This window comes from Sceloporus undulatus, chromosome 7 (assembly GCF_019175285.1).
Source record: "Sceloporus undulatus isolate JIND9_A2432 ecotype Alabama chromosome 7, SceUnd_v1.1, whole genome shotgun sequence".
In the NCBI taxonomy this organism is placed as follows: Eukaryota; Metazoa; Chordata; class Lepidosauria; order Squamata; family Phrynosomatidae; genus Sceloporus; species Sceloporus undulatus.
In genome coordinates this window covers 41,280,370-41,305,521 of record NC_056528.1, presented here as the reverse complement: position 1 = coordinate 41,305,521, position 25,152 = coordinate 41,280,370, and positions in this window count along the sequence as shown.

Below are 25,152 nucleotides of genomic sequence, written 5' to 3'. Positions count from 1 at the left end.
TGCCCATACATGAGAGGACAAAAAATACACATTTACTCAATCCGGTACAAACCGCCAGGACGTGACGTGATAGTAGGGCTCGGGAGCATGAACCAACCACATGCTCCTGAGCCTTACTATGTGTGGACGGCGCTATTACTGAGTGGCACCACCAACACAGGGGCCATATGAATGACATGTGGGCATATGAGCACCCACATGTCTCTGACAGGAAATGTCATCATCAGGGTTGCGACACAGCTCTTATGACGCTGCAAAAATGAAGCCACTCTAGGCAGCTTCTTTTTTACTGCAGAGCTGCACCGCATGCTGTGCAGTACAAAGGGCCGGCATTTCCCTGCTGGTCTGTACCGCACCCAAGAAAGACCAAGTGAAGATACTGATGTAATGACATCTGGTTGGGTGGGCAGCAAGATGCCACTTTGGGGGTGGAGTCAAGGTGTGCAATGTGCAGTCACTATACCCCCACCCCACCACAACGCCAGCCCTTTGGTCAGTGTGTACAATTCTGTTTGCAGAGTTGGCTTTCAGTCCAAGATTTGATAGAATTTTCTTGGCAAGCTGGGGCGATGCAATTTGAACACTGAAATCTGCAGACGGACAAATGGTTGCAGGTACATTTGGAAAAGATGCACAAAAATGAAACGTACAGGCAAAAGTACACTGTTCAAATGTGTGTAAAATACTCCTTGAACATACCTTGTTCAGTGGCAGACTATGTTCATGCAATATAACAAAGAGGGCATCAAAGGTGACAGATTTTGTTGAAACAACTTGCTGGAACTGTGGATGCAGATTTTATAGATGGTGACATCCATTCTTTCTCCCAAAACGTTTTGTGCCAGTTTTTTCATCTTGAAAATATCATAACCTTAACACAGAATGAAAGTTGGCAAATATATTTTTCTGTGTATGGGATTGACTTCAAGATCTGCAGAAGGATGACATCTTGCCCTTTGTCTGAATTGGTTACAATCTCCTGTAGACTGAAAACAGCAACAGAGTTTCCTAAATGAAAAACTGTATGCTGAGGATATTTTTATGTTATTCCCATTCATGCTGTTGCATCTATTAACTGTCAGAAAGTGGACTGTATCATGGCTTTTCGATTCCCTGGCATAAAGAGAACATGATTTTCAAGTTGCTTGTATGCCTTTTCTGTTTTAGCATGCATTGCATGGACTGTGTAGCTCAACCATGTACCTCAGGAGTGCATAGCAGCCTTGGATTTTGTTTGTTTGTTTCTTTATTTGTAACAGGATTTCCAGATAACAACCACAAGATATATCTAAGTGACTGTTAGACCCACAGGAAAGGCATCAGAGAAATTAGATGGGAGCAGTTCATTTCCATTTAGGAAGAATAAAAACATCTCAAATCCTAGCTGCTCAAGATAGCCTCTGCAGCAATATTCTAGACGGAAGGAAGGAAAGAAGGAAGGAAGGAAGGAAGGAAGGAAGGAAGGAAGGAAGGAAGGACACATCTGCTTCAGAGGATATGTGGTGAGACTTCTGAAACACACTGTCAGCAATTGACCTACATATAAAAACGGTTTTTCTCTTCAGTCAAACTTGGTATGTGGAATGTTGCAGAAATTCTACACCAAATTGCTGCTCCTTCCCTCCTTTCTTCCTACCAATTCAACTTGGTGTGCTTTCTTTGCAATGTGAAGGGCAGCTATGAAATAACTAGACAAGATGCTCAAGTGTAAAAATATACAAATGAGCACTAAAGTTAGACTCATCCAAGCAATTGCATTTGCCATCACCATGTACTGAGAGCTGGACAATGAAGAAAGCAGACATGAAGAAAATCAACTCATCTCAGATGTGGTGCAGGAAAAGAGTGCTAAGAATATTATAGACAGCAAAAAACCAAACAGGTGTGTCCTAGAACAGATCAAGCCTGAACTCTCTTTAGAATCCGATGATGAAAATGAAGCTGTAGTACTTTAGCCACATCATGAGAAGGTATGACTTATTAGAAAAGACAATAATACCAAGAAAGGGCAGATCCCAAAATGTATCTGTTGAACATAATCGAAAATCAATCTTTGGAGGGAAAAAGAGGGAAAGTTACTATTCCATACAATTGTAGCGACGAGAATGATATTGGCAAAATATTGGAGAAAAGAAGAAATCCCTGAAGTGGAAGAATGGAAACAAGTAATCAACTTCTATGAAATGGACAAATTAACTTCGCTGTTGAAAGAGAGATCCTTAAAGGAGTTTTATAGAGATTGGGGACTTAGGAAATGTTATATCCAATCAGAGGTGAAGGGAAGTACAATTGGCCCTTCTTAAACATGGATTTTTTATGTACGGATTGAAGCATACACAGTTTGAAAATATTTTTAAAAAGTATAAATTTCAAATATTAAACCTCTATTTTTTATAAGGGACACCATTTTGCTATGTTTATTATATTTAATGGCACTTGAGCATCCACGGATTTTTGTTATCCATGGAGGATCTTGGAACCAAACCCCAGCGGATAACAAGGGTCCACTGTACTTATATGATTTTATTAGAAGAATAAAGAGAAACTATCAATTAGAAATAATTATATTAAACAAATATGAATGTATTGAGTTTAGAGATTATGACTAATCATAAATTCATAGTTGAGAATAATCAATTTTATGTTTGAGATAAAGTTAATTAAGAGATAGTGGAATTAGATTAAATAATGGAATGGCTCAGTAGTGAAGGAAGTGTAGAATGTGTAAGATTATTTGTTAGTATATTTGTTAGAACTACTAGAATTGTCAGGTGGGTGAATGTTTGTTGCTGTTTGTTGTTTGAGTGTATATTTTATTGAAATAATTGTTTATAATAAAAATTAAAAACATACCAGGAAAAGGAAAAGATGGTAGAAAGAGAGGAAGACTACATGTCAGATGGCTGGATGCAATCAAGGAGATCATGGGCCTGAATCTGGAGGACCTAAATAGAGCAGTGAAGCAGAGGGGGTCTTGGAGATAATAAATCGCCAGCATCTGTGGCTGGAATCTTCAAAGAATACCTGCCTGGGAAAAGTGGGTATATATATATATATACACTGTGTGAGCCTGGGAATGGCTCACACAGTATATATATATATATACCCAACTCCTTTCCAGGCAAGCATTCTCTGAAGATGCCAGCCACAGATGCTGGTGAAACATCAGGAAGAAACTCTTCTAGAACATGGCCACATAGCCCAAAAAACCCACAAAAGACTACGGATGCCGGCCATGAAAGCCTTCACATTTATACTTATACCCCGTCTTTCTGCTGCAGCAGTCAAGGTGGCTTACATGTCTAGAATATGTTGGAATAATACATACTTTCAATAAATAAATTGACCCTCCCTTTGAAGCAGGATTAAATACAATTCAGTTTAAAAATTAAACCTGTTCAAATGACAGCAAATTTCTAGTAGAGGCAGTGGTTACCGAATAATTTATTACGGCACATGGCCAGCACAGCAGTGGTTACATAAAGAAGGGAGAGTATAGAAATTAGATTGAACTATCCTGGGAAGGCCTGCCGGAAGAGATCTGCCTTGACAGCTTTTTTGAAGCTGCCTTGGCTGGTTATTTGACAGATCTCTTCTGGCAAGGCCTGGTCTGGGAGTGGCAGCAGAGACCCTCCTCTGGGAGGTTGCCAATAGTCTGGTTTTTATGGGTTGCAATAATGAGATGTGTCATCCACAGGGTCATCATGAGTTGGGGCTGTTTTGAGAGCAGTTCACGATCTCCTTTCATTCCCAAATAATCTTTCTCTGCTAAATCCCAGAGCCCTCTTTCCATCTGCTCTTTCACCATCGGCCCCCACCCACTTTTTCTAGTGCTGTTTTTATTTCCTTTTGTGCTAATTCAACCTTTCTCTGCTCCCTTGCAAATAGGGACTGAGATCTTGGTTCATTTTGATCATACACAAAGATTCCAAAGATTTTCCCCATCTGAATGAGATAATGAGGTGTTTTGCATGTTTTTTTTAATGATTTCCCACAATTTGAGACCTGGAAAAATACAAAACATGTGGGGAGTTTTGCTCAAAATTCAATATTTTTACACAAAGAAACCACTTTTTTGCTATTGCTGCTACTGAAAAAAGCAAAAGTCATTTTGCTTTGTTTCACAGCACTGAAAAATCTTGTTACTGTTCTCACTGAGGGGAAAAGTCACTTTTTTTCCTGTCTAATTAGGAAGCAGAGTACATCCTGGGAAGATTGGGAAGCTCTAGCTCCCCCAGTGCAAACGGCACAAAGTTGTTAAGGACACCACTTCTTTAAATCCTACTTGAACTGAGGAACCATGTGAATTCTAGGCTTCTTGGCTACACAACCCTGCTGGTGTCTTTTCACACCACATGATTATAGAACTGTGATTCTACTTTAAGTGCCATTACTCCAATCTATGGGATCATGGGATCTGCATTTTGGGGAGGGGCATTACTCATGCCACAGTCAGCCAGATTATTCTAATAACTCACCAAATTACAAACCCCAGGATCCTATGGGATGCAACCATGGTTTCATTCTGTTATAACAAGGAACCTGCAGTTCAATCAAATATTTATTTATAACTTGGTTTTAAAAAATGATGAAAGGATCAGTTCACCCATCTCTAGAACTAGGTGCTTCAGGATTCAGGGATTCAGTGGAATGAATTGTGGGGCAGAACCTAAGTGTTGATCTCCTAGCTGGTTCAATACAAAGCCTGCCTATCTTTTAGATTTGTGACCCCACAAACAGCAATCCAGAAGTTCCATTAATTGAAGTGAGCACCCTAGCTCCAGTTCAGTCTTGGCTGAACAATTTCCTGGTCCTGCTAGCCTTTTATTTCAATGCTGCCAACTCATGTGATCACACAACAACAGCTGCCATTTAAAGAAGGAGCAGGAGAAGGAGGGAGGCAAGAATGAGACCAGAATTTTGAAAGGTGAAAGATAGAGTCTGTTTTTAGTCTGACATTGTTTTTTTAAGCACTGCAAAGAGGCAAGTCATAATTCATTTTCTTTATTGAGGTCAAATATTTGGCAGCTATTGACTCTGTCTCATTATACATTTAGTGGATATTCCACCCTTCATGTTAATGAGTTTCCCTTTCTTTTTTATCACTTTCAGGAGGCTTCCCAATAATCTGCCCCTCTCTGCTTTCTCAACACTGGTTCCACCATAAATCATTAGTCCCTGGTCACACATCCCCAATTATTCGTTCACTCGTTGGCTCTTCTTAGACATTGCCAAATGATATACCAGCTGGTACCCACGTTTAGAGATGATAGCAATGTCATGGGACTCCCATTGGACCCATGACCCATCTGTCTAAAAGGTATAGTGATCCTGCCAAAGCTAATGTTAGATCTTTGCACTTTCTTGTAGGACAACACATAAAAATCTAAGAATAAAATAGGGAACAATTTGCAAAGAAAGAAAAATGGAAGTATATGACCTCATCCTCATTAGTCTTAAAATTCTGATACAGTTTTCTGCTGAGCAAAAGTGTCTATAGGATTTGAGGGCAATGATCTAGTATAAAACTAGCACAGTTAGGACTGTTCTGTTGTTGTTGTTGTTGCTGCTGTTGTATGCTTTTAAGTCATATGGCAACCCTAAGGCTAACTTATCACATGGTATTATTGGCAGTATTTGTTCAGAGTGGCTTTGCCTTTGCGGCTGAGAATGTATGATTTGCCAGGTTAGTTTCCTTGGCTGAGCAGGGATTCAAACCCTGGTCTCCAGAGTCATAGTCAAACAAATACATCATGCTGGCCTCTTCATGGTTTGAGTTCTTTCCTGGTAACTCCTGGTTTCATGTTAGGGCTAACCCGAAAAGAACTTTGAATTATGTCAAATTCCCTGATCTATTCCAGGTCAGAAAGTCACAAAGAACAGCAATATTTATCACATGACATTACTATATATATATATGGAAACTACTCTTATCTCCATCCACAAATCCTGAATGTTCATCCCATTTCTTTTCTTTTGGGCATCACCACCCTGGCTCAGTGTCCAGCCCAGACAGATCACCAGTTGTCATATTGCCCACCACAGAAATGAGCTGTTTAGTTCCACCTTCAGGGAACAGACTTCAATGGTCTAATGCATCCAGGGCCTAAAAGCAGCTCCCATCCCATATTTTATCAAGCTGGTAAGCAATGAGAACTAGATTGGAAGACCAACCTGCACCCTCTAGATGCCCCAAGTTGCTCACCAGGACAGTATATCTTGTTGGAGAATAAGCCCAGAAGTAAAAATGTCCAGATGTGGGGAAGGGTGACAAAGGTAACTATGGGTCACTTGCAGCTTGGTAACCAAATAATTGGATTCAGCTGGATCAAGACATGGGATGTCAATGCAATGTCATCATGCATTGGAAAGCACTACAAAGTGTTGCAAAACTACTGTAAATATGCATAGTCATCTTGCTTGGGGGACAAGAAATAAGGTGACACAGCAGGAAGAGGCTGGACTTCGTGGCCGCATGGCATGAGTGTATATAAGGGACAAGCCTCAGAAGACAGTGTGGGTTAATAGTTGGTTGGTGGTGGATGTATAGTGAAAGTAGCTTTGTGTTCTGTAAATATAGCAACTGAAGATTAAAGAGCCTCTTTGAAGAGACATCTGTTTCAGTCTGCTTTATCAGCTTCAAGAAGATGCCAGCCACAGATGCTGGCTAAACGTCAGGAAGAAACTCTTCTAGAACATGGCCACATAGCCTGAAAAACCCACAAAAGACTATGGATGTCGGCCTTCAACTTCTTTTGGAGCTTTCCTCCAGATTTTGGTTGACCAGAATATGAACTAGGTTAGTTTAGTTCTGGGCTAGAGAAGCCCAGTTCACGCCAGACTGGACTCTGATTTTAGCTCCTTCAGCCATTTTCCCCATGCTCCAGCGGCCGTGTCTCTTCCATCTTCCCCATCGATATCAGATTCCCAGAGAAGCCTTCAGAAGTAAGTATCTCCCATAGCTTTGCCTCTCTCAACTCTCCCGAATTTCCCTCCTTTGCTTTCATTGAGCATCAATTATTTGTGTGTGTGTCTTTGCTGTATGTTGGTTTCCTCTTTTTAATAAATATTTAGGCATTAATTGGAGTAATCTGTCTCCGCGTCATCTCTTAATGGGATTGTTTGGTCCTCTGGTATACACTATCGGGACATGGTCTTGTGGGGGCGTTATTAGGACCTCTGCAATTTGAGCTAATTAAAAATCCCCCTAATTAGAAACTTCCTAACAGAATTGTTGTGCTGAACGAACCTTTGAAAGACACAGCTGCTCTCTTTCATATTGGTAGGGAACCTATTCTCAGAAAGGCAAAATTTACTGGAACCCTTTGAAGCTATTAGGATTTCTCCAAATAACGGTAAATTTTGACTGGTTCAATTAAAATAATTTTTAAAAAAATATCACTTGTCCCCTCAACTACCAAATGCCTGCATTTTGCAGGGCTACAAAATGGTGATAGTGTACTTTTTCCAGTCCTAATTTAACCAGAGGATATTGTGGTCTACAGAAGATAGAACACAGAGATTGTATACTGTGTATCTGTGGTACATGCTTAGAAAGCTAAGCATGTATCAGCTACAAGTAACAGAAAAACTAGGAGTGGGGTGTTAAGGAAAGATTGCTGCTCTTGCTGATTAATACTAAATTTCTGCCACAAAGGGAATCATGGTCTGGACCTGAAGAGTTCATTAGTGAAAGCTTCCATGACAACCTCAGATAAGAGAGCAGCACATTCTTTAAAATAAGGCACAGCATATGAACAAAAAAGAATACAGTTCCTGCAGATACAGAACAGCACTGACCAAGAACTTCTGCCTAGGGAAAAACAAAACAAAAACAAAAACATTTCAATGAAGCAATCTTTCTGTTCCAGAAACCCTGGTAACTAGGACAGCTTTATCAGGATTCTATTCCACATTTGCTTGGTAGGTTGGGCTTGCCCTGCCTGGCTTTCTCGGTTTCTTTCTTAGACTAACAATTTTGCCATTTAACGGTGTGTGTCTCAGGGTTTTGTTTTGTTTTTTAACAGCCCTGTAATTATGTGGATGTCATCTAGCTAATCACTCATAGGAGTTTATCACACGTGAATTTTGAACTGCAATCCAAAGCAAATCCGAAGGGAAGGGGAAGCAGAATCAATTCGAATTTTATTTATTTATTTATTTATTTGTATCCCGCTCTTTTCCCAGGACTGGGACTCAATTCGAATCCAAGGCAATTCACATGATTAATTATCTCACATGAAGAGCGGAATTGTGGTCATTCCTGAGGTAAAGCGAAGTGAGTGCAAAATAAATTATCACACCAGTACAGACCATGCGGAGTCACCAATTCGAATTGGCACCCTTGCACATGCTCAGTGGGGCTCTGAACGCATCATGAACCTTTGCACTTCCAGGGTGAAGAAGGGGGTCAATTCCTAATTCCAGTTTCATATGAATGCTAGCCTCACGTGAATGATTGCTTCACGTTTCTTCTTCCCTTCTATTTTATTCTATTTTTTACTCTATTTACTCTATTTCAACAATTTAGCAATGCCCACAACTCCTGCCATGTGTGGTCTCGAGTATACATACAGCCACATCTGAATGTGTACTCCCTGTCATTCATGCTATCCCTTCATGCAACATCCAAACGTGTCCTTAGTTTCTCCATCCCTTCATGCAACATCCGAATGTGTCCTCAGTCTATCCATCCTTTCATGCAACATCCAAATCTGTCAGCCACATCCAAACGTGTCCATAGTGTATCCATCCCTTCATGCAACATCCAAACGTTTCCTCAGTCTATCCATCCCTTTATGCAACATCCAAATCTGTCAGCCACATCCAAAAGTGTCCTTAGTTTATCCATCCCTTCATGCAACATCCGAACTTGTCCTCAGACTATCCATCCCTTCATGCAACATCCAAATCTGTCAGCCACATCCTCCTCTGTTCTTGAAGGAGTACCGGAAGCAAATGGAGCAAAATTGCAGCTCCTCATCATGAGACGTTTGCCACCTTGGAGGTTGGGGGGGGGGGTACCAGGACCGAAGCAAAGTTGCATTCCACACAGACCAATTCAGATTGAAATCGAAGTGAGCTTGGAAACATTTTTTCTAATTCGCTTGTTACCAAATTCACCTACATCAGGAGTCCCTTTGGATTGACTTTGGATCTGGCTCGGAACTACTCCCCATAGAAAGCAATCACATGTGATAATCTATCATGTTTTAACATGAATTCTCATGGTTGGACCAGGAGTGACTTCGGATTGGAGCCGCAAAACCCATTGTGTGATATCGTCCATAGAACTATTCATGAAGCTTGAGCAATGATCACTACAGAATCAAAAGAAACAGTGCTCCTTTAGCCATAGTGACCTAAAAGAATAAAACAACATATGTCATGGTGCCACAGCAGACAGGCATAAGAAGGTGGCCTGAGTCTGCCCTGGCAAGAAGTGAGTCCAAACCCTGGCGACCGCATGGCCTGCTCCAAAAGCGGACTGTGGACACAGAACCCAACCCATTCAGCAATGAGCTGAATTATTCTGGCTCCTTTTTGGCCTTCTTGTAGCTTCACACTACTTTGGAGGCATGTGTCATTTAAACGCCATGCCTTCAAAGTGGCAGAGAGCCACTTCATTTGGCCCCTTTGTTCCAGGCCATAATGGCAGCTAGTGGTGTGAAATGACAGAATAATTCTTCTCATGCCTGAAGAATGGTGGGCAATAAAATTAGTGTTCTCCCTGTCTGAAAAGTGTAAGATAATTACAGTGTCTCATCTCTCACAATTCCAATCTGGGGCCAGAAATTCCTTTTGAAGTTCATTCTTCTAAACATCATTGTTTTACAGCATCACTGAAATAAAATAGGGTGCAAGAGTGTGGGAATTGGTATACACTAGTGAAGGTAAAACTGTCTTGCCAATGAGTTGTAGAGATTGTGTGTTGTTTTTGTTTTTTGCAATGACTGGATTCAAATTTGCCAAGCTAAAACAAAAAATGTCATATAAGGGAGAGGGAGGATGGAGGAGGTGGTTTGGTATAGTTTTGAAGACAGATAGACTGAAGAAGACAAGCTGGGATCAGTTTTGTTTACAATTCTTATAGCGAGAAGCGGGATTGTGGGAGGTGTAGTCCAAATTTTTTCCAGGCTCTGAATTTCTTTCTCTACCCTGCTCTCCCGCACATATTATAATGCACTGAATTCAGTGGAGTTATGGAGTCCAGCTATTGTTGGACTGCAAATTCCAGCAGCCCTAACTGGTGGGAAATGCTGGGAGCTGCAGTCCAACAACATTCAGAACTTGGAAGCTATGCAGGGTCAGTTAACCCTGGTTAGTACTTGGATGGGAGACTGCCAGAGAATACTAGGTGGTGTAGACTAGCTTCCAGAAGAAGGAACTAGGAAAAACCTTTGGAAAGTCATAGAGTCCCAATAGGTTGATTAGGTATGTCAGTTTATATTTCTCAGTCCCTCCATACATATGTATTAGAGATGTGCATTAGATTTGGCTGAATCCCAAACTCAGTAACAAAGTTGACTGATTTGGAGATCTGGAAGATGTCTAAATTGAAGAAGGGCTCCTCTAAAGCAGAACAAATTCATTTCTGAATGAGAAGCTTTGTTGATGTGAGACCAGATAATAAGTCTCAAAAACTAATACATGTCTCTCTAAGCTCTCCATAGGATGAAACTTGGGGGTAGATAGAGGAGGATGAGGGGGGGGAATAAAGTAAAGTGCCTGACAACTCAACTTCATAATACTTGCAAATGGTTTCACCAAGGTGGTCGCATTTACAGTATTTCAGTGGAATGATTCAGGGCAATATCCTATAGGAGTGTTCAGCATTGTTTGCTAAATCTCTTTTCCAAGAGTTTTATTCAATCTCCAGACTGAGCAGAATGAGCAGAAATGGTGGCATATCATCAGAAAGTCCTACATTGTTTTCATTCATCACAATTCCCTAGCCTTCTGACATTTTGCGAGTTTCATGTACATAATTATTTAATGAAACCCTGTGTGAATATGCACTTCCTCTGTCTTGCCTTTTCTATCTGAAAAAGTAACTGGGCCAACATAGTCAACCTTCTTATTGTATTAAGAGTGGGAGAAATAGTGCCTAAAGGTATTTACAAACCATCAAATAGGTTATTTGCCAAGGCAAGGTACTTCAAGAGGCTGGGGGTGGGCTATGCAGATTTATTTCCTATATATGTTCATTGTAAAAGATGTGGAAATGTGGACTTTGCTTTCACATCATTGATGTGGGTATTTATTTAAGGTTTCACTTTGTTTTGTTTTTAACGAGTAAAAAGTCAAATGTTAATTAAAGAACTGAATCAATAAAAGGAGAATTTTTAAAAAATTAAAAATACGTTAGGCTGACTTGATACAGCTGTCTTCACAATAAATTGCTTGACGATACATTCAGCCCACTCACATTAGAGTTATCAAGGGTGGTTTAAAACAGATTACACAGTAGAAGGTATTAACATTTCAGTGAAACCTTAATGGAGGACTTTCACAGTAAGGGAAAATTGGAAAGGGAAACATTTAAACAAAATGCAGATTAATTAACCAACAATTGTCAGTGTTCATCTGATTATTAGTGGATATAGCTGCATTCCACACCTCCTTCTGAGAAGCTTCTTGACCTGTTTGCTGTCCTTTATTCTATGGTGTGCTAAGCAAAAAGAGCGATTCTGCCATAAGCACACATGGCTTCTTATTTCAGATATCATCATCCTCCCACACAAGAGTTGCCTGGAAATGGCCTATGTTTTTGCTGTGCTTTGCTTCCCTTGCGATGACATTATCTTTTCTGTTGACATCATGGTCTTACTGAAATTTACATCTACTGTTAAAGCAGAAATATTGTTGGTATAGTTTAACACACATCTAGACCTCAGTAAACAAAGTAGATATGTCTCTGGGCCTTACTCCTTTTAATAAATAAATAACATAGAAAGAACAGACATAGGTTCCTGTACCACCAAAAAAAAAACCCCGAAGAACAGTTGAAAATATTTCAGCAAACATTTTAGCCAACATGGCATAGAAGTTTAAGCGTGGGACTACAATTCTGAGACCATGGTAACCTTGGGAAAGCCACACTCTCTCAGCCTCAGAGGAGAACAAAAGCTAACCCCTTCCGAACAATCTTGCTAATAAACCCCTGTGATAGCCTTTAAAAAGGTAATGGTAATTCCTTGGCATGAATGTCTAGTCGTAACAGACTGTAGGAGGCGGTGCTCATCTCCATTACTAAGCTGAAGAGCCAACGTTGTCTGAGGACTGCTCTGGTGGTTATGCGGTCAGCATGACTTCACCGAACGCTGTTACTGACTGAGAGCCTTAGAGCCATGATAATTTAGAAATGATTTGAAGACAATCAACAACAACAACAATAACCATGTGTGAAATGAAACAAATACCAGGTCAGATAAGCCTTACATTTTGAACCTTTTAGAAACCACTAGAAAGGTTTTGCCAAATTGCAACCAGGGACTTTTTTCTTTTACCAGCTTCCATTTTTCTTATGGTTTCCATTCTAGTGACCAAATAGATAGATCTATGGTGCGTTACAGACCGCCCAAAAGCGGGTGGTCTGCCGCCGCCATCATTAGCTACGCCGAGAAGCCCCAGCGGCCAGACCGCGAGGCTTCCCGGCACAGCTAAAATGAGCGCCGAAATGGCGCTCCTTTTTGGCCCCTGGAAGTGGCACTGCAAGGCGTGAGGCGCACACTCGCGGCATCACTTCTGCCACGCCACATCCAGATGCTGTGCATCCGAGATGTAAATATGGCAGCGCCCATGTGGACGGGCGCTACCATTTACTACGTGCTCTGCGCGTACTAGGAACAGGGCCAGTTAGGAAGGTAAGACCCTTCCTAACCCTAGCATGCCCCTTTCTAACCCTAGTACGCGCAGAGCACGTAGTAAATGGTGGTTTGTAACGCGCCTATGCTTTTCATTCAATATGCTTGGAGGAGCTGCTAAAACATATTTACCCACATTCCCCTTTTTCTTTATTTCTGTACATGCATGCATACTCATTTAAGGATTATTGAGATAGCTGACATTTAGCACCATAGAATCATAGAGACCACAATTTGGTGACATCTGAAAATTTCACAAGCATGCCCTCTATTCCTTCATCCAAGTCATTGATAAAGATGTTGAATAGCACGACAAGGGCAAGACAGAACCCTGTGGCACCCTGCTAGTCTTTTCTCTCCAGGATGAGGAGGTGCCATTGGTGAGCACCCTTTGGTTTTGGCCAGTCAGCCAATTACAAATCCACCTAACAGTAGTCGTGTAAAATACTAGTGTGCTTGCAAGAATGTTGTGGGAACCTTGTTGAGGCCATAGTGAAATCAAGATATGCTACATCCACGGCATTTGTAGATAGGCACACACAGTTACAGTGATATCAATGACTATAGCAGAAAGAGTCTTAATGCAGACACGCTGCTGCAATCTGGCAAAAATCTGTTTTTCTCTAGCCTGCTTTTTAAAAATCCTTTCAGCTAGACAGAAAACAAGAAGAAGAAAAATGAAGGCTGGGTAGGTATAGAAATACTTTGTACAAGACAGCATCTTTGTCAGAGGCTTTGTTAACTGAGATATGCCTATACAGTGTTACCCCGGGATACGAATGCGCCGCCTTACGAAATTTCCGGGTTACGAAAAAATCCAATTGAAAAAAACTGTTCCGGGTTACGAAGGTTATTTCGGGTTACGAAAGAAATTTTGGTGCTTTTCGGCGCTTTTTCGCACCAAATCGCGGCTTTTCCCCATTAGCGCCTATGGGGTTTCAGCTTGCGAAAGCCTTTTGGGTTACGAAAGCAGCGGCGGAACGAATTATTTTCGTAACCCGGGGTAACACTGTATATGTTGACAAAGATAAGATAACACTGCTATATTCCATTCAGTTTTGGCTCCACAATTTTGGGCCCCTCAGGTATAGCACTTTCAGCCTGTAGGATGCTGAACATGCACACTCAGTGCACATATACTCTGCAAAATTGAAATGCATATACTCTGCCTACATTGAAATATATGCTGGGAATGGGTAACAGTGGCACCCAGTGGAACCAAGATGTGCCTACAATCTCTCACCATATGTTGTCTATGGGAACTGTAGTCCCAACTGGGGGGGTCATAGTTGCCCACGGCTATTTTGTCTCCTCCACAATTTGATTCACAACAACTTGATTTGAAAGAGATTAATAATATGTGGTATAAGAGACTAAATATCCTAAAGGCACCAGATCCTGTCTGATCTTGGAAACTAAGTAGGGTCAGACCTGTTTACCACTTGGATAGGAAACTACCAATGAATACTCGGTGGTGCTGTGGGCTATATTGAAGAGGAAGGAACTGACAAAACTACCTCTGAGTATTCCTTGCCTAAGAAAACCCTATATGGCAATTTGAAGACACATGCATGGAAGCACATGGAGAAAATAATGGTGGTGGTAGTGATTAATAGTATTCATTTATAAACTACCTTTTCTTCAAAACTGGGACTCAAGGTATTTTACGAAAAAATAAAACAAATACTACAATATAATACAATACAATACAATACAAGGTTGTTTATTAAAAGATAAAACAAAAACTGGGATTCACGGTGGTGTACAAAAAATAGAACAAATAAAGGCACATTAAATGTTTAAAAGAGTTGTTATTAAATTGCAATCATTTATCCATAGAATTAAAACCATTAAAAATAATCCATTTAAAAATCAAAAGATGAACAATAGAAAAATCACACAATTAAAATCCCTTTAAAGCTTGCCAGAATAGAGAGGTTTCTACTGGTCGATGGAAGAATAGCAAGGAGGAAGCCATCTTAGCCTTCCTAGAGAGGCAGCTCTACATCTTGAGAGCAGCTACTGAGAAGGCCCTTTCCTATATTCCCACCAAAAATGTGTGTGAAGGTGTTGGAATGACAGAAAATGTATTTATCCTTTTTCTTAATGCTGGAATTTCAAATTAACTAAAGAAATTGAGTAACATATTGCAGAGTTGACAAAAGAATGAGCAGTTTCACATAATGCATGAGGAACTTATGGAATTCCTGCCGCAAGGCCAGTGATGGGTCCCAAATTGTTGCATGCCTTCAAGTTGTTTCTCATGTATGAAGACCCTAAAGCGACCCTATCATGGCATCCCAGCTTAGATGTCTTCAAATGAGGATAAGACAAATTCATGAATTTATCAACAGCTATTATTTATGATGGTTATATGGTGTCTCAAAGTTCAGAAATAGCATGCTGGGAATACAGAAAAGGGACAGAACATGCTTGGACTTCAAATAATTCAAAAGTTGTAGAAAGCAAAAGAAAATAGATTCATCTATCCCTAATCTTGACATGCATTAAGACATGTAAAGACATGCATCAAGACACCCTGCCATGCAGGAACACACAGTCAAAGCACCCCCAGCATATGCCAATCCAGTCTCTGTCTAAAAACCTCCAAAATAGGAGACTCCGCCACACTCCAAGGGAATGTACATTTAAAAAAATCAAATTAAATAGCCAAAAAGAAAAGAGAGAGGGAGAGAGAGAAGAAAGCATGCCAGTGCATATTTGATGTGGACATGGGACTTCATTTATGGAATCAACTGTATTTTTTCCTAGTTTAGTAAAGATGATGTCAGTTACAGCTATATCAATCTTGTTTTTTTATAGTACATCTAAGCCAGAATGTGTGTGACAAGATTAGTCCAATGCTACCTTCGAAAGACTTCATTTGTTCTCTGCTGGAGTCTTCATCTAAAGCTCCATTTGACTGATAACTGGATGTCTTTCAAATCCCTCCTTGCATCTTCACAGGCGTGTGATGTTTGGCACTGTGCTTTTGCAGTTAACCATAATGACCATACTGTTGCTTCACATGTATCTAAAGCTAGGGTTTTCATTTTGCTGTTTTGCTTTTGGAGAGGGAAACTTTATAAACGGAAGTTTTAACTCCAGTCGGCAACTTCGGAAACTATGCATTATACCACACATTCTCTGCTGAGCCTATTTGCTCCCATTTGCATTTAATAATTTTTACATTATTTTAATTTCTCACTATCTTCAAAAAAGCAGAAGAGGTAGCATTCATGCGCTGGAGCGTCTGTCACTTCCAGCAATGTCTGTCTTGATTTAACAATTAAAGTGTGAATAAGCCAAAACCATGAACAATTGAGCCAAAGTTGCTGTTGTGCTTGAGATAGCTTTCTTTTTTTAAAAAAAAAAAACTTTTATAGATGGCAATAAAGGCCTTGGCAATGAAAAACTATGGAAATCTGATTAGCTCCCTGAAAAGGAGAGAGAAAGCTAACATATCAACACACAAAGATCTTGCCTATAGCTACTCATCTGCATTGTTAATTATAAGCTCTACTGCAGAATCCAAGAGACTATATCAAAGAGATCAATGGGTTTGGCAGGCTGCTAAATATTCAGCAAAGAGTGCCTGCCTTAAACTCAAACTAGCAGGCATCACTATTGTGTTTTTTTCCTTTAAAACTTCAGATTCCATTACATATAAAACAATATAAAAACCTAATCAGATAAATGCTTAATAAAGTTGGGGTGTACATTCACACATTTTGAGGGGAACACAAATGGTAGTTGGGGACATGATTTAGTTTATTTTATTTTCCATACTAAAAGAACCCGAAATTATACAAATGCTTCCTTTATTTGCTGCGTGTTTACTGCAATTAGTTTGGCAACCACATAGTGCCCGCACACACATACACACACTTCAGATTTTACCTTCATAAAAATAGTTGAGATGTGTGGTTTCAGAATCATGTAGTGCATAAGACGGCATCAAAATAATGATAGAATATAAAGTAATCAGCTCTGTTCCAAGGATTCAGACAACAGTCTTGTGAAAGAACAAAAAGCCTTTATTGCAGACCAAGGACAATAGTGATTAGCCAGTGTTTAAGTTGGTACTAATTTGCCTTGCCCTCTTGTCACTATATATGGAATGGATGGTTTCCTTCCGTGAGCTGTCTTGGATCCAACTCTGGCACAAATGCTGCATATCAATAAAATTAAATTTAATAAATAAATAGATTTCCATAGTATCAAAAACGACATTATTTCGCTTCCAGATGCAATCTGTGGCCAATGTACTTTTGGAGCCATCTGTAGGATTTGGGGAGTTATAGTCTCAACAAGTTCAAGCTCTGATATTTAAAGCAAAAATTATATTTAAATTTACAGTTTGTTTCAGAGTGAAACACACCTGAAAGTAACAGAGACCAAAAAGGATCATTCATCCCTACCAAAAATAAATAAATGAATGAATAAATAAATAATGTTAAACATCAGACTTTGTTTTTATTAAAAAATATATATCCATTTGCAGAAAAGAAAGAAGTTGACACAATGTTCACAGTTCAAGGCTTTTCCCCATCTATGTGTGTACATGTGTGCGTCTCTCTTTTCAGTTTCCTTTATTTACTCGAACCAGGCATATTCAATTCTCCTTTCCACTCAAAAGAAAATAGATAATACTAATTATTTGAAAGGTATTAATTAGACAGTGAAGGTGATTAGAATTTATATGGGCTGCAATATGTAGATATGTTTAAGGTTTCTTCTGCATTGGACAAAATCTAGCGACTGCAAGAGAATCTGGTGTTAAGCAGGTTTCTCTAACCTTTGGATTCAAAATATAATGCAGGACAATCATCCATGATAGGTATGTATGTGCATTATTTACTTACATTTCCCTTCTGGACATAAAATAATATTAAGCATAATGAAAATGACAGTTTCCAGTGGGGAGGAAATATTGTTTGCACCTAGAGATAATTGCAGTCCATCCAAATTCTTTACATTTTTTTCACATTAAGTTAAAAGATTGGAAGTGACTGAAATGGGATACAGTTTGTGTAATTCGCAGTGAGAGATGCTGGCTTTATTCCCTGGCCAGACAAGCAGAAGTGAATGAAAAGAGATCTTTATGCAGTCAAATTCAGCTCTAATGTGGACACCTCCAGCCAAAACCTTCTTTTTTTGTCCATGAAAAATGAATGAAAGTGTTTATTCTAGACAGATTTTGCTTGGCTGCCCCTTCTCTCTTTGCCCTCAAACCCACCCATCCCCATGCAGATACATATTGTTACACACAGGCACATTTATGCCTGGAGCAGCAAGCTGTACAATATCATGCTTTTTGATCTTGTCAGTGTTGGACAAAATGTGCCCTACAAGTAGTCCTGTGTTAGAATCCTTGGATTCTATCAGAAATAAATAGATATTGATTGGAGATAACGGAATAGGAAAAATAATAGTTGTTGGCTGAGCATATTTAGTTTACCTATAGACTGGATAGGTTTAGGGGGAGGGCAGATACCTATACCTTGTTATTAGTTGCAAGAGGCCTGGAGTGCCAGTACAGTGGTATGTGGTGTTAGAAACTGTTAGTTAAGTATAAATAATGGGGAGCGAGAGGGATTTTGTAGATGGAAAAGGAGGGAGAGGAATGTTGGGGGTGGAGTTGCTGGGGATTTTATGTATTGTAATTGCTGGAGATGGGCAGTCTCAGCTTAGAAGCTGAATGAGTCACAAGTGCTGTTTCTTTTACATCAAACCTGATGGATTGATTGGTCCAAGAGCTGACTGACCATTCTGACAGCCTGCTTCCTTCACTGTATTCATATAAGAGGTATGTGTGTGTAAAAAAATGCTTTCAATAATATGGGATGGAACAAGATAGTTGTATTATAATTTGGGCATCAAGGAAAGACTGTAGTTATTTTGTTTATGGACACAGCAACATAACAATATACATGATGCAATTTAAGCGATGCAAGCCAAATTATGCCCAGAAATCTGCAACATAGACTCCAACCATACATGGAGAGGGAAATCCCAGAGGTCCAAGTGTAGTTCAGGATAGGAAGAGGCACTAGAGACCACATTGCAAACATACGATGCCTAATGAAATGCACCATGAATTCGAAAAGAAAATCAGCATGTGCTTTATAGACTATAGCAAAGTCTTTGACTGCATAGATCATAAGAGGCTATGGAATGCCCCTAAAGTCATGGGAGTGCTGATAGTCCTGATGAGGAATCAGTGCTTAGAACAAGAGGCTACTGTCAGAACAGAACATAGAGAATAAATGGTTCCGAACTGGCAAAAGAGTCAAGCAAGGATGCATCCTTCCACCCTAACTGTTTGACTTATATACAGAACAGATTATATAAAAAGCAGGCTTAGGGTCCGAACAGACAGGCCAAAATAAAGCTGTTTTGGGTCACTTTGGAGGTATACTGTTTAAATGATGCATGCATCCTAAGAAGCCAGAAGCCACACCAAAGCCATGCTCCAGTCCTAAGGACTAGAGCGCAGCTTTGGCGCAGCTTCTGGCCTTTTAAGATGCGTGTGTCATTTAAACAGCATACCTCCAAAGTGACCTGAAGCAGCTTTATTTTGGCCTGTCTGCTCTGGTCCTTAGATATAGAAGAAGAAGGAGTGAAAATAGGAGGAAGGAATATCAACAATCTAATATATGTAGATGACACCATAGTACTAGCAGAAAACATCATCGACCTATAACAACTACCAAGGAAGATAAAGGAAGAAAGTGCAAAGATAGGCTTACTGGTGAACATAAAGAATATATATAGAGAGAGAGAAAGTATATATTAGAGCATATGTATGGATATGATTGTAATATAATGATATGAATAAAAAAATAATACAGGAACAATTATCTCCCAGAAACCTCATCCAGAAACAGAAGGAACTGGCAGAGAGATGACAGGGGCATGCCATGTGTTAAAGCTGTACATATCTTGTTTGTTTACTACTCACATGGAAACCTTTTACAAAATTCTTTCATTTACTTTCCAGTTCAGAGGAATCTCATTTCTGTGAAACTATAGACAAATGTGGAAGGTATAATGTATTGAATTATGTGAAGGTTATCAAAGGAGATATTTTGGGATCATGACTGGATGGCCCTTGTGATCTCTTCCAACTGTAACAGGAAAGGAGGAGGAATAGCATTATATGTCTGTTTCTTTCAAGCAGTTTACCCACCAATGTGGCTTTTTCCTTGCCTCAGCCCAGGCCCCAGGACTCTCTGTTCTTCCCATGTTTCCTGGATGAGGTTTCTGGGAGATAATTGTTCCTCCCAAAAAATAAGCTAAAAATTGGCCAAAATGGTAACCAAAAGTGATGTTACAAAGTTTCTGACATATCAAATTGGACCAGTGTGACCCACATGGGAGAAATTCATCTTAGATGGTCAGAAAACTAACATTTAAAAATGCCCTGCCTCTTTGGAGTTAAATCCTTTGCTGTATATCCAGAAAAGCTGGACAAATTCTCAGATTTGTTGGTATATTCAGTCAAAACCTTTTCACAAATTTTGACAGGCTTGAGTTCACAGATGTACAAATCTCCACATACTAAGTTCAAATGGACTACGTAAATCAAAGAAAATATGGTTAAAGCTCACAGGTTGTACTTGGTGGATACAACATCACAGGTTTGATCAATATATGATTAGGCTGGTTTTAGAATAACTGATCACAGCATGAGCTGTTCTCTGAATATATAGTGAAGTTCCGCTTTGCCTACCAAACACAATAAATGCGATGAATTCTTTAAAATTCCTGAGTCCACTCTCACATTATGAGAAGTAAATATCAAACTAGTTGATATTTCCTCAGCTATCTGTGACAGGGAGACCTATCCCACTCCTTCAGCCCCGCCCTAGCCTTATTGCCAAAATAACCAGTCAAGCTTCATATCCTTAATCATTAAATATGTTTATCCAGGTATGCCTTGTTTCAGTCACTGGCCTTGGGGACTGACTGGTCTGTTTAGCAAATAGAGCTAACAACCCACTCCCTGCTGTCCAAAAAACCAGTCCAACCAGACACCTACTCCTTGTGCCTCTACAGGGACCCTACACAGGCTTTTCTTGGGGGTTCCCATTATTGTTTCACTAGCCAACCCAGCTTAGCCCTCAGCCAGATATGGACCTAGACTGATTCGTCCATCCCTGCCACTGGAAACTGACGTTTCCTGTCTCTTCTAGCACCTCTGAACTTCTATAAAATCACCTGACTCCACTAGGTCTTTTAATCTGCATAGCAATTAGTATTTTCTAACTTTTGCCCTAAGATCCTGTTCCTAGTGTCTAGTTGTCCTACATGTGATGGTGCTTTTCCAGTAAAGAAAATAGGCCACCTGGTATATCTGGTAGAGGAGGAAATGTTTGAAATATGCCTTGTGTCTAGCTGGTTACTGAAGATGAACTCCACCAGTTTTGTTTTTCTCAGCACATATTTGTTTACAGTATATTAGCAAATTAATTACTGAAAAGAAGTATGTCCTAATTACTATTGATGATCAGTTCAGTTCAGTTGTTTTAAATTTTGCTGCCTGCCAGAACAGTAGTTTTGTTTATAATTTATCACTGTATACAGACACACAGGCAAAAAGATTAGAAATATCCTTCCTGCATGTGCTGTGAGTTGGGACCTTGCACCAAGACAAAAGGCTGGACATTGTGTTATGGGTTGAAAGACTGTTCACAATTTTAATGCAAATACAACAGTCATAGATCATGTACCTTAATGACAAACATTTCCCAGTATACAATGTGCATGAGAAATAAATAAAATTGAGGAGACACAAGGCCCAGTGGTTCAAGACCAGCAAATGCTCTAAATGAGAGTGAAGGGCACCTAGTTCAGTTAAACTTGTAGGCAGAGCTTTTGAATTAGACAATCAATGTGTCATGTCTGAAACTGAGGTTGGAGGTGAGGTCACCTGCATCCACCTCAACTGCAGCCCATTTTGTTCCTCTATCCATCCAAGGAACCTTCTCTCCCAAGTTTAACTCATACCCAATGTCTCCTATATATTGTTTTGCCCAGTTTATAGAGAACCCTTAATTGAAACTAGTTCCAGTCAGAGTCGACAAGAAGTGGTTTTTCATCTTCTTATGGATTCGGACATATATGTAACCTGGAGAGTAGTGCATCACTGCCTCACTGTTTGTACCTGCAGTTATCTTGGAGCTCTGAATTTCAGCAAGTTGGAAAGAGAGAGAGAAAGAGTGAAAGCGGGGGGTGGGGGGGGAATGCTTGAGCTAAGCTGTGGAATCAATGGTGATGAAATCCTTTAAGTAGATTTTTGTCTTGTATTACTTCAAATTGACTGACTAATATGAACTAAGCTTGTCATCTGTTTACTGATCTGATTTTCTTCTGTAAATGCTCAAATTACTTACTTATCTTTGTTTACACTATTCAGTCAACAGATGTTCAGATGGGGAGTCACCAGGTTAGCTACTGAGAATGTGTGCAAGTGTGAAAATATTCAAGCTATTTTTTATATAATAAAAGAAAGATATTGTTTGTATCCCCCCCCCCCCCCCCCGAATACACTTCTTTATATGGTTTTAAAGCTGAGAACTGCATCCCAAAATCTGGAGAGGTGTGCTCTCTAAAGGATAACTGCATTCTAATCTGAACATTAATCCAAATTACCAGCAAAAGGTATTTTTCCAGCATCCCAAAAACCTGCATATTGGGCTTCCTTAACTGACACATTATAATCAGCCATAAAGCCACTGCAACAATAGGTGAACCACTTGTTTATCATTAAGGATTCTTCTCAATCAGCTGATGCCATACCAAGCATGCATACATTTCATAGAATTATAGATCTGGTAGGAGCCTCATGGACCATCAAGTCCCTTCATAAATGCAGAATCTTCAGCTATAGCATCCCTAGCAGGTAGTTGCACAGCCTCTTTTTGAAGACATCCAAAGAAAGAGACCCCACCACCACCTCTCTATGGAACTGTTTCCATCGTCAAACCAATTTTACAGTCAGGAATTTCTTTTAAATGTTGAATTGAAATTTACTTTCCTGTAATTAAGTATCATTAAATTCCATTACTTGTAATTAAATATCTGTCATGCCCAGCCTGGGGGATGACTCGGAGGACTCAGATGAGCCAGAGCCCCTGGGACCTGAACCTGTAATTGAGGAGCCTGAGGCTGGCCTTAGCTCTGCTGGAGCAGAGTCTGTGGCCCCTCCAAAGGTTCTAATGGAACCTTTGGGGCTTGATCCTTCATTTGGCTTTAAGTCAACACTTCTAGCCCTAGTTGTTGAGGGGTGAATATCTTGTCTATCACTTTCTTTGGTGCCATGTTGTGGTAGTAGTCTGAACAAAGAATCAGCCAAGAAATTTTTTCCCCTAGCAGGTATTTCAATTGAAAGTTGAATTTACAAAAGAACTTAGTCCATCTAATCTACTTGGGGCTAAGTATGCATGTGATCTTGAGTAGCTCCAAATTATTATGATTGGTTGGTTCACACCTCAGATAGGATGGAAGCTCCCTTAAGTAAATGCTGTCAGGCCAGTGAGGCCCGCTGAATAATTTCTGCTTCGTCCTCTCAAATGGGCCAATTATATTCCATCTCCGAAAACTTACTAAACTGGCCTTTGATTGTGCATAGGATTAGGCAACTGGGGTTTTTTCTTCCCCCCCCCCCCCCCCCCCCCAAACACACCTCCTTTTTGGACTTAGTTTTAAGCAAGTAGGTTAGAGGCAAAGCGCTCTGGACAAAATTCATAATAAATTGCCAGTAAAAGTTTACAAATCCCAGAAAACTCTGTAGAGGGCATCTGGTCATAAGCACTTTCCAACCAATTGTGTCTTGGACTTTTACTGGATTAATCTTTATCCCCACACACTCAAAATGCAATATCCTAGATCAGTGATTCCCAAACTTTGGTCGTCAAGGATTTTTGGACTTCAGCTCCCAGAAGTACCATCCAGTTTGGCCCACAGTCAGGAATTCTAGGAGCTGAAGTCCAAAACCTCTTGAGGACCAAGTTTGGTAACCACTGCCCTAGATAGTCCAGGTTATCCCTGTGGAATTCATATTTTGAGAGCTTTACATACAGCTGATTACCTGGCAGTGTTTTTGAGTACCTTCCATACCTGTTCCACATGGGCCTGATAGTACCCAGAGTATGCTAGGGTCCCAGGCCTCATTTTATATTTGTTAGTAATAACAGCAGTAATACTCACACAGCTAGCACACAGCTAATATTAAGATAACACTTTAACCATGGCAGAGGGGTCTTTTACAGGAGACCCTGACACATAATCAAGCCTCAGGCCCTTGTCCAAACCACCATTACTGCCTCCCCTCATTGTCCCTGACAAGCTAACACAATACATTTCTCCTCCAGAACTGAGAGATATTGACGGTACAGACTGACATTGGGGTCCTGCAAAGCATTAGATTCAGATTTTAAAAGAAGAAATGGGTTTGAGGTTAATCTGAGATTTATTTGTGGGGAGGGAAGCAGTCATAAGGGGGTCCCCGGTGTGTGTGTGGGGGGGGGGGGTAGCTGATTTTCCTAAATCACACACACACTTAAAGAAAGGGTATAGAAATCAAGACTATGTGTCCCTAGTCTCACTATACTTCTCAGAGTAGTAACTGAGGAGAGATGCCAGAGCAGCCCTACTCTTGTCTGAAAAGGCAGAATCATTGTTCACATGATGCAATATTACAATATTCAATGAATCTGGTGTTGGTGGAGGTGGATCAGCTCAGACTAAGGTATTAAAGATACCACTTTAAAGACATTTTTAAACGAACAGAGCTAATATGCATTATTTATATCCTCCACTTGTAATCCAAACTGAATCAGAAGGATGTCCTATGTTTCTATGATTCTATGTCCACAGTACACTAGCATTTCTGTTTAACTGTTCCAATTCCAAATTAAATCAAGGGTTTTTTTTCTATCAATACAACCAGCATCTCCACTTTATTTACTTATTCATGTCACTATTACACCTTTATTCTGCTTTTGCTTAAGGCAGCCAGTAAACATCACTGAAACAAATTCAAATAAACCACCACAATAATCAATAAATCACAAAACAGTTTTAGAAGGTCAATTTGAAGAGATATGTTTTTACACTCTTCCTAAAAGCAGAAAGAATGAGAACATATTGCAACTCTGGGATCTGGCAATCTATAGCCTGAGGGCAATGAAGTAAGGTTGCGAGTTCAATACCAGTGAAAGGGCTCAAGCTTGACTCAGGCTTGCATCCTTCCAAAGTTGCTAAAATGAGTACCCAGATT